Source organism: Ranitomeya variabilis, chromosome 5, assembly GCF_051348905.1.
Source record: "Ranitomeya variabilis isolate aRanVar5 chromosome 5, aRanVar5.hap1, whole genome shotgun sequence".
In the NCBI taxonomy this organism is placed as follows: Eukaryota; Metazoa; Chordata; class Amphibia; order Anura; family Dendrobatidae; genus Ranitomeya; species Ranitomeya variabilis.
This window is the reverse complement of record NC_135236.1, coordinates 55,219,094-55,232,457: the sequence shown is the minus strand read 5'-3', so window position 1 is coordinate 55,232,457 and position 13,364 is coordinate 55,219,094. Positions and strand designations below refer to the sequence as shown.

The following is a 13,364-nucleotide window of genomic DNA, read 5'->3' as shown; positions in this document are numbered from 1 at the left end:
GCAGTTTTCAGGAAATCACATCCGCTTCGCTTGGACAGTTACACACATCTGAATTTTAGTGCAAAAAGTGCCGCAGAAAATCTGCAGCATTTACGCTACATGTGAACACGGTCTAAATTTCCAAGCGAAGTGTCTGCGATTCCATGAAATCTCCGCTCCGTGGTCTGAAGACGCCGCTGAATTCTGCAGTTTTGGTGCATTTTTTCTCTATAGGCTTCTTCTGAAAAGAAAAAAAAAAACCGCCATTGTATTTTTAAGCGCAGAATCAAAGCTTTTCTATACTATCAAAAATAAAGGGGAACCCACACCATTTTTTTTTTAATAATTTCTTTAGAGTGCAGGCGCCGGCTGATGAATACTCCTATCAGCTGTTCCTGCTCTAACTGTTATTATCAGCAGGTGTAGGCTGATAGGAGCAGTAGTCCCATCAGTCGCCGCCAGTGACCGGAGGTAAACTACAGTCGTTTGACAGCATGTGAACCGCAGATGTCTGACCGGCGGTGATGACTTTACCATCGATCAGAGGCAGTGATGGCCGCACTGTCATGTATGACAGCGTGACAAACACCCGGCTTTCGGGAGGACGAACCCAAACAGTAACACGGACTTCCTGAAGTATGGAGGTGAGCATTTTTTTTTAATAATACTTAAATGGTTTTTCTATCATTAAATTTTTATATCTCTGTAGGTTTACCCACTGAAGATAATAATAAACATTGCTTTCCTCCCCCACCGATATTTCAGAGCTGCCTATCTGTCATTGTTTCCCATCCCGTCCTGTCGACAGGCTGCAGCAGTGATGCCACAAATTGTGACCACTGCAACCAATCACTGAGGTCAGCATCAGTCTAGTGATTGGCTGCAGTGGTCGGGTTCTGTGGTTGTGATGTCATCACCACTGCAACTTGTCAACAAAGACCAGAGGAAGCGACAGGGAGGCAGGAAAATCTAGTGACATAGAGACGTTTATCCTTGAAAACACTTTAAATCATTTTGTCCCGGACATCCCCTTTAAGGTGATCAGACTGGTTCATAGTCAGCAGAAAGGCGACATGCACAGGCCGCACATCGGAAAAGCAATAAGGCCTCTCTCCCTGTGGGGTCCGTCCTCCAAAATAGGTGAGGTCTGTGATTCCCCTTTCCTTGTCACTTGTTATTTTGCGGGTTTTTTTGTCACACACTTTTTTCTTTTCTGTAGAAAAGTCTATGTAACCTTAGAGAGAAATGGCGCCTAAAAGAAAGTTGCTATGGACATCTTTAGCCTCCATAGCAACCAATCATAGAGCAGCTTTCATTTTACCAGAGCTGTATAAAAAATGAAATCTGTACCGTGATTGGTTGCTATGGGAAACAAGGACAAGGCCCCGGTGCCAGCTCTGATTGCTGCTGTTTAACCCTCTATTTCTGACAGTAGCATGTAAAGGGTTGTGATTTGTGTGTGCGCCCATCTCGACCCCCCAGATTCCCATCCACTCCCGTAATGTGATTACAGGGTGCCAATGGGTTACTATGACAGCCGGGGGTCTAGTGAAGCCCCTGTCACCGCGATGTTTGTACATACAAGTACAGAAAACGTCACCTGATAAATACTATTCATTGTAAAAAAACCAAACTGCTCTACAAGCATGTATAGTATTAGAAATCATGGCTGCTTTCTTCCAAAAACAGCGCCACTCCAGTGCTCAGGTTGTGTGTGGTATTGCAACTGAGCTCCATTTACTTCTAGAAAGCTGAGCAGTAATGCCAGACACGACCTGTCCATAACTGCAGTGTGCCTTCTGTAGGCCCGGGTACAGTCCATGATGTACGGACCGGCCGCGGGTCTCCAGACCTGAACTCCACTGCCTCACATGTGCCTGGCAGATCAGGAGACCCACGGCCAATGCGTGCATTGGGGTCAGCCTGAAAATCTGAGAAAACTAGTAATATCTAACTCCATCAGCACACAGTTGTCTTAGATCTATTTTCACCACCTAATCAGTCTCCTGGGAGACTGTCAAAAATTGCCATGCTGACTGTATTACAAGCCATCATGGCGGGGTATTGGGAAAAGTTTTCAACTAGCAATAATCACGCCTCGGATAAACCTCATGGGCTATGATACTGCCACTGCGCAAAGCTGGAGACCATCAGTGAGGAGCTGCGGCCTCCGGATCTGGGGCTCTGTCTACATTGTGGAGAGACAACGACGTCATGGGGGGGTTGTGGAAGCAAAGGATTCTGGGAGTGGATATGCTAATGCACACCTGTAATGGAAGAAAGAAAAGACCCCCAGGCTGGGGGAGGGGAGAGGGTTTCTCCCCATCTGACTGCTCTTCCTTCCTGGTAATATCACCACCTCCTACTATACAGACTGTGGGACCCTGCACTTACGTATAGAGGACTGCATTACCAGGGACGTCCTGCCGGTGGCGCGAGAGCAGCTGAGAAGCATTACTGTCATGCCGGGCCATATAATAACACCAAATAGTGACTGAATACCGCCATACAATGACACACAGACACAATGACTTTCTCCTGCAGTTATCTGCCATCTGACTGCTTTTCCATTCTCGTTACAGACTATCACCGCTCCCCACTATACATCCTGGAAGGGAACCTGCACTTATATATTGCAAACATGTCCAGCAATGCAGAGATCATCCCATAAGGCTTCTTTCACACTTGCGTCATTTGGCCTCCGTCGCAATCCGTCGTTTTGGGAAAAAAACGGATCCTGCAAATGTGCCAGCAGGATGCGTTTTTTTCCCATAGACTTGTATGGCCATACGTCGCGTCCGTCGTGCACTGGATGCGTCGTGTTTTGGCGGACTGTCGTCACGAAAAACGTTCAATGGAACGTTTTTTCGCACGTCGCGTCCGCCATTTTCTACCGTGCATGCGCAGCCAGAATTCTGCCCCCTCCTCCCCGGACTTTAGAATGGGCAGCGGATACGTTGAAAAACTGCATCCGCTGCCCACGTTGTGCCACATTTTCACAACGTGTATCGGTACGTCGGGCCGTCGCTTAGCAACGGACCCGTACCGACGCTAGTGTGAAAGAGGCCTAAGAGGTAACATTTCATTTGGGGTTATGACACCATCAGGGACTTATAATGACTTGGGGATTAGGGTGCACGCTATACAGGGACTTATAATAAACCGGTGGGTGGGGAAGGATGATATAAGGGACTTATTATGAGTTGGGGGCGGTGGAGGGCACCATATGGGACTTAAAATAAATTGAATGGTGGGGGAAGATACTAACAGGGACTCATAATGAATTGGGGGTGGGGGAGAGCGTTACCAAGGACACGTTGTGAAGTAGGGATAGAGGAGAACACGATACAGGGACTTGGGGTTCAGGGAGGCTGTTATCGGGACTTATGATGAATTGGGGGCGGTGGCGGATGCCATAAGGGACTTTGAGGGTATGTGCACACGTCAGGATTTCTTCAGGATTTTTTACGTTTTTTTTGCGGATTTTCCCAATAAAAACGCTATAATACCGCATAAAAAATGCATACATTATGCATCCTATCATTTAGAATGCATTCCGCATTTTTTGTGCAAATGTTGCGTTTTTTTTTCGGAAAAAAAACGCATTCCGGAAAAAGAAGCAACATGTTCATTATTTTTGCGGATGTTTTGCGGATTTCCCATGAAATTTGAGTGTCAGGAAAAAAACGCACAAAAAACGCAAAAAAAAAATGCATGCGTATTACTGGCAGAAATGTCCGGATCTTGTCAGGAAAATTTCTGCAAGAAATCCTGACGTGTGCACATACCCTGAATTAGTTGGTGGATAAGGAAATATTACGGTATATCAGGGACTTATAATAATAATAATAATAATAATAATAATTTTTATTTATATAGCGCCAACATATTCCGCAGCGCTTTACAACTTATAGAGGGGACTTGTACAGACAATAGACATTGCAGCATAACAGAAATCACAGTTCAAAATAGATACCAGGAGGAATGAGGGTAATGATAATAACTAAAACTAGTGACTGAACACCACCGTACCATGAACATATAATAATATCAAATGGCGACTAAATACCGCCAAACCATGAAAACATAGTAACACCAATTACTGACTGAATTCCAGCACACTATGAACATATAATAACGCCAAATAGTTTTTGCGTACCGTGAAATTATGAAAATATAGTAATGCCAAACAGTGAGTATAATACCGCCATATAATGACTACATAATAACAAAAAAGACTATAATATGACTATATGGAGTAATCTCCAGGGAAGCAGCTGACTAGATATTAATCCTGGAGTTTATCCTTTACATTTCTTTGCTTTTTCTTTTGACCTTTAGTGAAGTAAAGTGTTACATATAACTCTCAGCCTGACATATGTAACATACAGCTCCAATACACCTATATAATTATTCCCAATAATCAGGATTAATACTTTTTCTTCTATTTTCACCATCTATTCTGTCTCCTGGGAGACTGTCAAAAATTGCCATGCTGACAGTTTTTTCTTTAAATTTCAGGGCTGTCCCACACGTCCAGATAATTCCGGTACCGGAAAATTCGGTACCGGAGTTATCCGTGTCCGTGTGCCCGTGAGCTCACGTAGGCCATACGTGTGCCGCCCGTGTGCCGAGTGGGTACCACATGGAGCGTGCAGGAGACAGCGCTAAAGTTTAGCGCTGTCCCCTGCATCGTGCTGTAGCCGCGATTCATATCTTCTGTGCAGCAGCGTTTGCTGCATAGAAGATATGAATAATAGTGTTTAAATGAAAGATCTATGTGTCCGCCGCCCCCCCACCCCCTGTGCTCCCCCCCGCTGTTCAGAAAATACTCACCCGCATCCCTCATTGGCTGTCGCTCCTTCCTGGTCTGGCCGCGGCTTCCACTGTATGCGGTCACGTGGGGCCGCTCATTTACAATCATGAATAGTCGGCTCCACCTCCCATAGGAGCGGAGCACACTCCGGCGATGTTTCCTTACCCCCTGAGGAAGGAGCGCTTTGTTGGCTCCGAAACGCGCGTTGGGGTTCGGTCCAGCTGTCCCACTAGCACACCGGTCCTGCAGTGTGAGGTATGTAGCTACGCTGATATGGTGATGATTCTTTGATATAATATACAGCATAGGCCCATGATGGAAATATTTATTCAATAAGCATTGCCTTTAATTATACTACTCTGTCCTATGCTGTATCCCTGCTAGTGACTTGGTTGTGGGTGGACACCTGGCCCCAATTTTGACCTGGTCGTGTTCCAGTGGTTGCCTCCGTCTCTTATGCCATTTTTTCTTGTTCATGTCTGGTGTTTTAATGGTTGTTTATTTAATAAAATTATTTGTATAGGATCTTCATGGCTGTTTTTCTTCTGTTTTTGCGTGTTGTATTTTTGCAGCTGATCCTCAATAGTCCGTTATGCATATTATATTTAGCCCCATATAGGAGATATAATGTCAGCTACTGTCAATTATAATATGCTTGCCTCAATATTTTTGTGAAGTAGGGATAGAGGAGAACACGATACAGGGACTTGTAGTGTCTTGGGGTTCAGGGAGGCTGTTATCGGGACTTATGATGAATTGGGGGCGGTGGCGGATGCCATAAGGGACTTTTAATTAATTGGTGAATGACGAAGTATTACAGTATATCAGGGACTTATAATGATAATAACTAAAACTAGTGACTAAATACCACCGTACCATGAACATATAATAATATCTAAATACCGCCAAACCATGAAAACATAGTAACACCAATTACTGACTGAATTCCGGCACACTATGAACATATAATAACGCCAAATAGTTTTTGCGTACCGTGAAATTATGAAAATATAGTAATGCCAAACAGTGAGTATAATACCGCCATATAATGACTATATTATAACAAAAAAGACTATAATATGACTATATGGAGTAATCTCCTGGGAAGCAGCTGACTAGATATTAATCCTGGAGTTTATCCTTCACATTTCTTTGCTTTTTCTTTTGACCTTAGGGAAGTAAAATGTTACATATAATTCTCAGCCTGACATATGTAACATACAGCTCCAATACACCTATATAATTATTCCCTATTATCAGGATTAATACTTTTTCTTCTATTTTCACCACCTATTCAGTCTCCTGGGAGACTGTCAAAAATTGCTATGCTGACTGTTTTTTCTTTAAATTTCACACTGTAAGCGGTTAAATAACTGTATATTTCGATAAATAAAAATAAATAATAATAATAGGACAACGGTTTACGGTTTACATTTTATTTCTTCATTGGGGAGGGAATTAATGCAAATCATTAGTTTAAAAAAAAAAAAAAAAATAAAAAAAATTTTTGTTTTAATTAAAGTTCGCATAATGGAGCTGTGATTGTATAACCACTTGTCCTAAACAGAACCATGTCGTAGAGAAAAATTGTAAAATCCATAACGACATCTCCGAAGAGGGGACATATCACCCTCACATTGCACATATGGGATTAATAATATCTGAGGAAGTGAGAAAGAGCTGACACTTCAACCTCCATTGAATTAGGACCTCCTGCTGTAAACGGGTAATTACAGCAAGGGATTTGATGAGAACGAGCCACCAAGACTAGGATTCATATAGTCAGAGGTAGAGAAGTGTTATGGACTGGTAATTTAGGAGCGACATGCGACTAGCTCTGAGCAGGTGGTAACTATACAGACCGCAGTTCCTGATCTTAACACAACACTAGCAGTAGCCGTGGGATGTTCCTGTCACTCCCTGGACACCTCGTCACAGCCGGAGAACTAGCTACCCCTAAAGGTAGAAATAGGAAAGCTATCTTGCCTCAGAGAAAATCCCCAAAGGATAGGACAGCCCCCCACAAATAATGACTGTGAGAGGAGAAGGAAATGACATACGTAGTATGAAACAAGATTTAACAAAGGAGGCCACTTCTAGCTAGATAGATAGTACAGGAAAGAACACTGTGCGGTCAGTAATAAAAACTAGAAAAAGTCCACCGCAGAGATATGCAAAAATCTCCACACCTGACTAAAGGTGTGGAGGGCAAAATCTGCAGCCCAGAGCTTCCAGCTTAGCTGAATAGATCCATACTGATACGCTGGACAAATGAGCAAAACATAGAATGTGCTGAACAATAAAGTCCACAACAAGTGGACTGCAAAAGGACAAGCAAGGACTTATCTTTGCTGAACTGGACAGAGTGTCAGGGAAATCCAAAAGAGCAGTGACTCCAAACAGGAACAATTGCCAACTGGCATTGATTGAGGGATAAGGCCAGACTAAAATAGCCGAGCCAGAAAGACGATCAGTGGAAGCAGCTGCAGATGCTAAATCCAAGAAGCAGCTATACCACTCAAAACCACAGGAGGGAGCCCAAGAGCAGAATTCACAAAAGTGCTACTTACAAGCACCGGAGGGAGCCCAAGAGTGGAATTCACAACAGAGAAGTACATGGGATTCCTCTGTTCAAAAGAATTATCTCAGACTCTCTGAAGCCAGTGGTCAGTGATAAATATTGGGGTTTGCATCTATCCAATATTTATGAGACATATATTTTTGGCGTTATAGTGAAAGGACGAACATAACACATTCACTCCACTGTAAGGCCGGCCAAACGCCTTCAATATAATAATGGTCTGATGGATGATGCTATCCATGCCATGTTTCATCTCTATAGAAAGGCAAAAAATCGTGATAGAAAACATGACAACAATATCTCCTGCCTGAGACCTCCAGGGGCGAAGATATCCTGATAGTTGGGGATCCCAAAAAGTTCTAAAAGACGTAGCACATCCCACAATGAGCCCCTATATGCACTCACCAAGGGGAGGTATATGGGTGTAAACTTGATCTAATAAAAAGCAAAGTTTGGGTTTTTGTTGTCAGCTCTGGAAGAAACAGTTCTCTGTGGTTCTCTAAGGAGAACCTTCTGCCGCTAAGCCCTGATTCATTTCTGTGACACAGGTTTAGTACTTTTGTTTAATGATAACTTCGCACCCTGAAGCCATATGCTACATGTAACAGGTGTTCACTCAGCCTGTATAAACGATTAGTGGTGGCAGCTAGTGGTTCCATTTTGTTATTGTGGAGCCGCCAGTGACTATTGGGGGTATATACATATATTCCATGCCTTGGAATTGGAGGTGTACAGGTCCTTCTCAAAAAATTAGCATATAGTGTTAAATTTCATTATTTACCATAATGTAATGATTACAATTAAACTTTCATATATTATAGATTCATTATCCACCAACTGAAATTTGTCAGGTCTTTTATTGTTTTAATACTGATGATTTTGGCATACAACTCCTGAAAACCCAAAAAACCTGTCTCAATAAATTAGCATATTTCACCCGTCCAATCAAATAAAAGTGTTTTTTAATAAGAAACAAAAAAACCATCAAATAATAATGTTCAGTTATGCACTCAATACTTGGTCGGGAATCCTTTGGCAGAAATGACTGCTTCAATGCGGCGTGGCATGGAGGCAATCAGCCTGTGACACTGCTGAGATGTTATGGAGGCCCAGGATGCTTCAATAGCGGCCTTAAGCTCATCCAGAGTGTTGGGTCTTGCGTCTCTCAACTTTCTCTTCACAATATCCCACAGATTCTCTATGGGGTTCAGGTCAGGAGAGTTGGCAGGCCAATTGAGCACAGTAATACCATGGTCAGTAAACCATTTACCAGTGGTTTTGGCACTGTGAGCAGGTGCCAGGTCGTGCTGAAAAATGAAATCTTCATCTCCATAAAGCATTTCAGCCGATGGAAGCATGAAGTGCTCCAAAATCTCCTGATAGCTAGCTGCATTGACCCTGCCCTTGATGAAACACAGTGGACCAACACCAGCAGCTGACATGGCACCCCACACCATCACTGACTGTGGGTACTTGACACTGGACTTCAGGCATTTTGGCATTTCCTTCTCCCCAGTCTTCCTCTAGACTCTGGCACCTTGATTTCCGAATGACATGCAAAATTTGCTTTCATCAGAAAAAAGTACTTGGGACCACTTAGCAACAGTCCAGTGCTGCTTCTCTGTAGCCCAGGTCAGGCGCTTCTGCCGCTGTTTACCTGGGGAATGCGGCACCTGTAGCCCATTTCCTGCACACGCCTGTGCACGGTGGCTCTGGATGTTTCCACACCAGACTCAGTCCACTGCTTCCTCAGGTTCCCCAAGGTCTGGAATCGGTCCTTCTCCACAATCTTCCTCAGGGTCCAGTCACCTCTTCTCGTTGTACAGCGTTTTCTGCCACATTGTTTCCTTCCAACAGACTTACCATTGAGGTGCCTTGATACAGCACTCTGGGAACAGCCTATTTGTTGAGAAATTTCTTTCTGGGTCTTACCCTCTTGCTTGAGGGTGTCAATGATGGCCTTCTTGACATCTGTCAGGTCGCTAGTCTTACCCATGATGGGGGTTTTGAGTAATGAACCAGGCAGGGAGTTTTTAAAAGCCTCAGGTATCTTTTGCATGTGTTTAGAGTTAATTAGTTGATTCAGAAGATTAGGGTAATAGGTCGTTTAGAGAACCTTTTCTTGATATGCTAATTTATTGAGACAGGTTTTTTGGGTTATCAGGAGTTGTAGGCCAAAATCATCAGTATTAAAACAATAAAAGACCTGACAAATTTCAGTTGGTGGATAATGAATCTATAATATATGAAAGTTTAATTGTAATCATTACATTATGGTAAATAATGAAATTTAACACTATATGCTAATTTTTTGAGAAGGACCTGTATATACCATACTCTCACTGTGAGTTCCCCAATAAGCGGCCTAGTAGTGGAAGCAGCCTCAGCCTCGTCTGTCACTCGTCAGACAATTGCGTAATTTGAATATTTAAGGCAAAGTTCACACTGGGTGTTTTTGCTGTTTTTTAATGCTTTTTTTTAATGCAAATTTTCAACTGCGTTTTACAGCACCAGCAAAGCCAATCTCCTGCAGACACATTGGGTTTTCTTGTCATCAGTATTTTGTGTTTTGCGTGTTTTTTTGACATAGAGCATGTGTCTTTCAGTGATTTTTCAGCATTTGTTAGAATTTCGCTGCGTTTTTGTACCAAATCCTGACTCTCTGGAATAGTACTTTATTTTTCCAACACTAAACTTAATCAGCAAGCACGAGAGAGAAAAATGCCAAAACCGCAGCAAAAAACGTATCGAAAACACCACAAACAAAACCATGGGGGTTTTTTTTGCTGCTTCGTTCCAACAAAGAGATCAGGCTTTGCTGCAGAAATAAGAAAAAAAAAATGCTGAAAAAACGCCTAATGTGAACTTAGCCTCATTGTTTAATTGTCCTGATTGCAGGCGGTGTAGTTAATTCCTCCTGAAAATTGGTGGCAGAGGTGGGATCTGTGCGATCTCTCCAACTGTTCGGTATGTGCGGTGATAATTACAGCCGGTGACCAGGATTCAATGCAGAACAAATATGGCGACCGCTCAGAATCCTAGGTAAAAGGTCAGAAAAGAACACAGAGATCAGCCGCAGAGCACTGTGGGATACACTAGAGGAGCACAAACATGGCGAAAAGAAAGAATCACTGGAGTACAAACATGGCGACAAACAAAATCATATCCAAATCCCATCAGCCACAGAGCATTATAGGATGCAGGTTCAGGAGTACAAACACGGACACTATAGATAATTAACTAGTTCTACACCGCACCAATTACCTCTGTTTTTCACCATCTATTCAGTCTCCTGGGAGACTGTCAAAAATTGCCATGCTGACTATATTTCAAGACATCATGGCGGGGTATTGGGAAAAGTTTTCAACTAGCAATAATCACGCCTCGGATAAACCTCATGGGCTATGATACTGCCACTGCGCAAAGCTGGAGACCATCAGTGAGGAGCTGCGGCCTCCGGATCTGGGGCTCTGTCTACATTGTGGAGAGACAACGACGTCATGGGGGGGTTGTGGAAGCAAAGGATTCTGGGAGTGGATATGCTAATGCACACCTGTAATGGAAGAAAGAAAAGACCCCCAGGCTGGGGGAGGGGAGAGGGTTTCTCCCCATCTGACTGCTCTTCCTTCCTGGTAACAGAGTATCACCACCTCCTACTATACAGACTGTGGGACCCTGCACTTACGTATAGAGGACTGCATTACCAGGGACGTCCTGCCGGTGGCGCAAGAGCAGCTGAGAAGCATTACTGTCATGCCGGGCCATATAATAACACCAAATAGTGACTGAATACCGCCATACAATGACACACAGACACAATGACTTTCTCCTGCAGTTATCTGCCATCTGACTGCTCTTCCATTCTCGTTACAGACTATCACCGCTCCCAACTATACGTCCTGGAAGGGAATCTGCACTTATATATTACAAACATGTCCAGCAATGCAGAGATCATCCCATAAGAGGGAACGTTTCTATTGGGGTTATGACGCTATACAGGGACTTATACTAAACCGGTGGGTGGGGAACAGGGCCGGACTGGGACTAAAATTCAGCCCTGGCAGTTGAAGTCACACAGGCCCACTTGTCGCCTGGTGACTGTATAATATCTTTGTACACTTGTAGGCTACAAGAAGTGAGGGGAGTGTAACACGACTATATAACATATAATTACAGCTGTATCCAGCATTACAGCTCAGTCCCCATAGAATGTAATACAGCACAGCCCCCATAGACTATAATACAGCACAGCCCCCATAGAATGTAATACAGCACAGCCCCCATAGACTATAATACAGCACAGCCCCCATAGAATGTAATACAGCACAGCCCCCATAGAATGTAATACAGCACAGCCCCCATAGAATGTAATACAGCACAGCCCCCATAGAATGTAATGCAGCCAGCCCCATAGAATGTAATACAGAACAGCCCCATAGAATTTAATGCAGCACAGTCCCCATAGAATGTAATGCAGCACAGCCGCCATAGAATGTAATGCAGCCAGCCCCATAGAATGTAATGCAGCCAGCCCCATAGAATGTAATGCAGCACAGCCCCCATAGAATGTAATGCAGCCAGCCCCATAGAATTAAATGCAGCACAGCCCCATAGAATGTAATGCAGCACAGCCCCCATAGAATGTAATGCAGCCAGCCCCATAGAATGTAATGCAGCCAGCCCCATAGAATTTAATGCAGCACAGTCCCCATAGAATGTAATGCAGCACAGCCGCCATAGAATGTAATGCAGCCAGCCCCATAGAATGTAATGCAGCCAGCCCCATAGAATGTAATGCAGCACAGCCCCCATAGAATGTAATGCAGCCAGCCCCATAGAATGTAATGCAGCCAGCCCCATAGAATGTAATACAGCACAGCCCCATAGAATGTAATACAGCACAGCCCCATAGAATATAATGCAGCACAGCCCCATAGAATATAATGCAGCACAGCCCCATAGAATATAATGCAGCACAGCCACCATACAATGTAATGCAGCCAGCCCCATAGAATATAATGCAGCACAGGCCCATAGAATGGAATGCAGCCAGCCCCATAGAATATAATGCAGTACAGGCCCATGGAATGGAATGCAGCCAGCCCCATAGAATATAATGCAGCACAGGCCCATGGAATGGAATGCAGCCAGCCCCCATAGAATGTAATGCAGGCAGCCATCATACAATATAATGCAGCACAGCCCCCATAGAATGTAATGCAGCACAGCCCACAGAATGTAATGCAGCACAGCCCCATAGAATGTAATGCAGGCAGGCAGCCCCCCATAGAATGTAATGCAGGCAGTCCCCCATAGAATGTAATGCAGGCAGGCAGGCAGCCCCCCATAGAATGTAATGCAGGCAGGCAGCCCCCCATAGAATGTAATGCAGGCAGGCAGCCCCCCATAGAATGTAATGCAGGCAGGCAGTCCCCATAGAATGTAATGCAGGCAGGCAGCCCCCATAGAATGTAATGCAGGCAGGCAGCCCCCATAGAATGTAATGCAGGCAGGCAGCCCCCATAGAATGTAATGCAGGCAGGCAGCCCCCCATAGAATGTAATGCAGGCAGGCAGCCCCCATAAAATGTAATGCAGGCAGGCAGCCCCCATAGAATGTAATGCAGGCAGGCAGCCCCCATAGAATGTAATGCAGGCAGGCAGCCCCCATAGAATGTAATGCAGGCAGGCAGCCCCCATAGAATGTAATGCAGGCAGGCAGCCCCCCATAGAATGTAATGCAGGCAGGCAGCCCCCCATAGAATGTAATGCAGGCAGGCAGCCCCCCATAGAATGTAATGCAGGCAGGCAGCCCCCCATAGAATGTAATGCAGGCAGGCAGCCCCCCATAGAATGTAATGCAGGCAGGCAGTCCCCCATAGAATGTAATGCAGGCAGGCAGTCCCCCTTAGAATGTAATGCAGGCAGGCAGCCCCCATAGAATGTAATGCAGGCAGGCAGCCCCCCATAGAATGTAATGCAGGCAGGC

General features: G+C 44.4%; 2 non-coding genes across 2 annotated transcripts; both read right to left on the bottom strand.

The window, feature by feature from the left end:
- Positions 1-1,981: 1,981 nt before the first annotated feature.
- On the bottom strand, positions 1,982-2,121 carry LOC143777408 (U4 spliceosomal RNA). The gene has a single exon (XR_013216143.1). It is a non-coding gene; the product is annotated as a U4 spliceosomal RNA (small nuclear RNA).
- An 8,543-nt stretch (positions 2,122-10,664) lies between these two features.
- On the bottom strand, positions 10,665-10,804 carry LOC143777410 (U4 spliceosomal RNA). Its single transcript, XR_013216145.1, has one exon. It is a non-coding gene; the product is annotated as a U4 spliceosomal RNA (small nuclear RNA).
- Between the last annotated feature and the right edge of the window lie 2,560 nt (positions 10,805-13,364).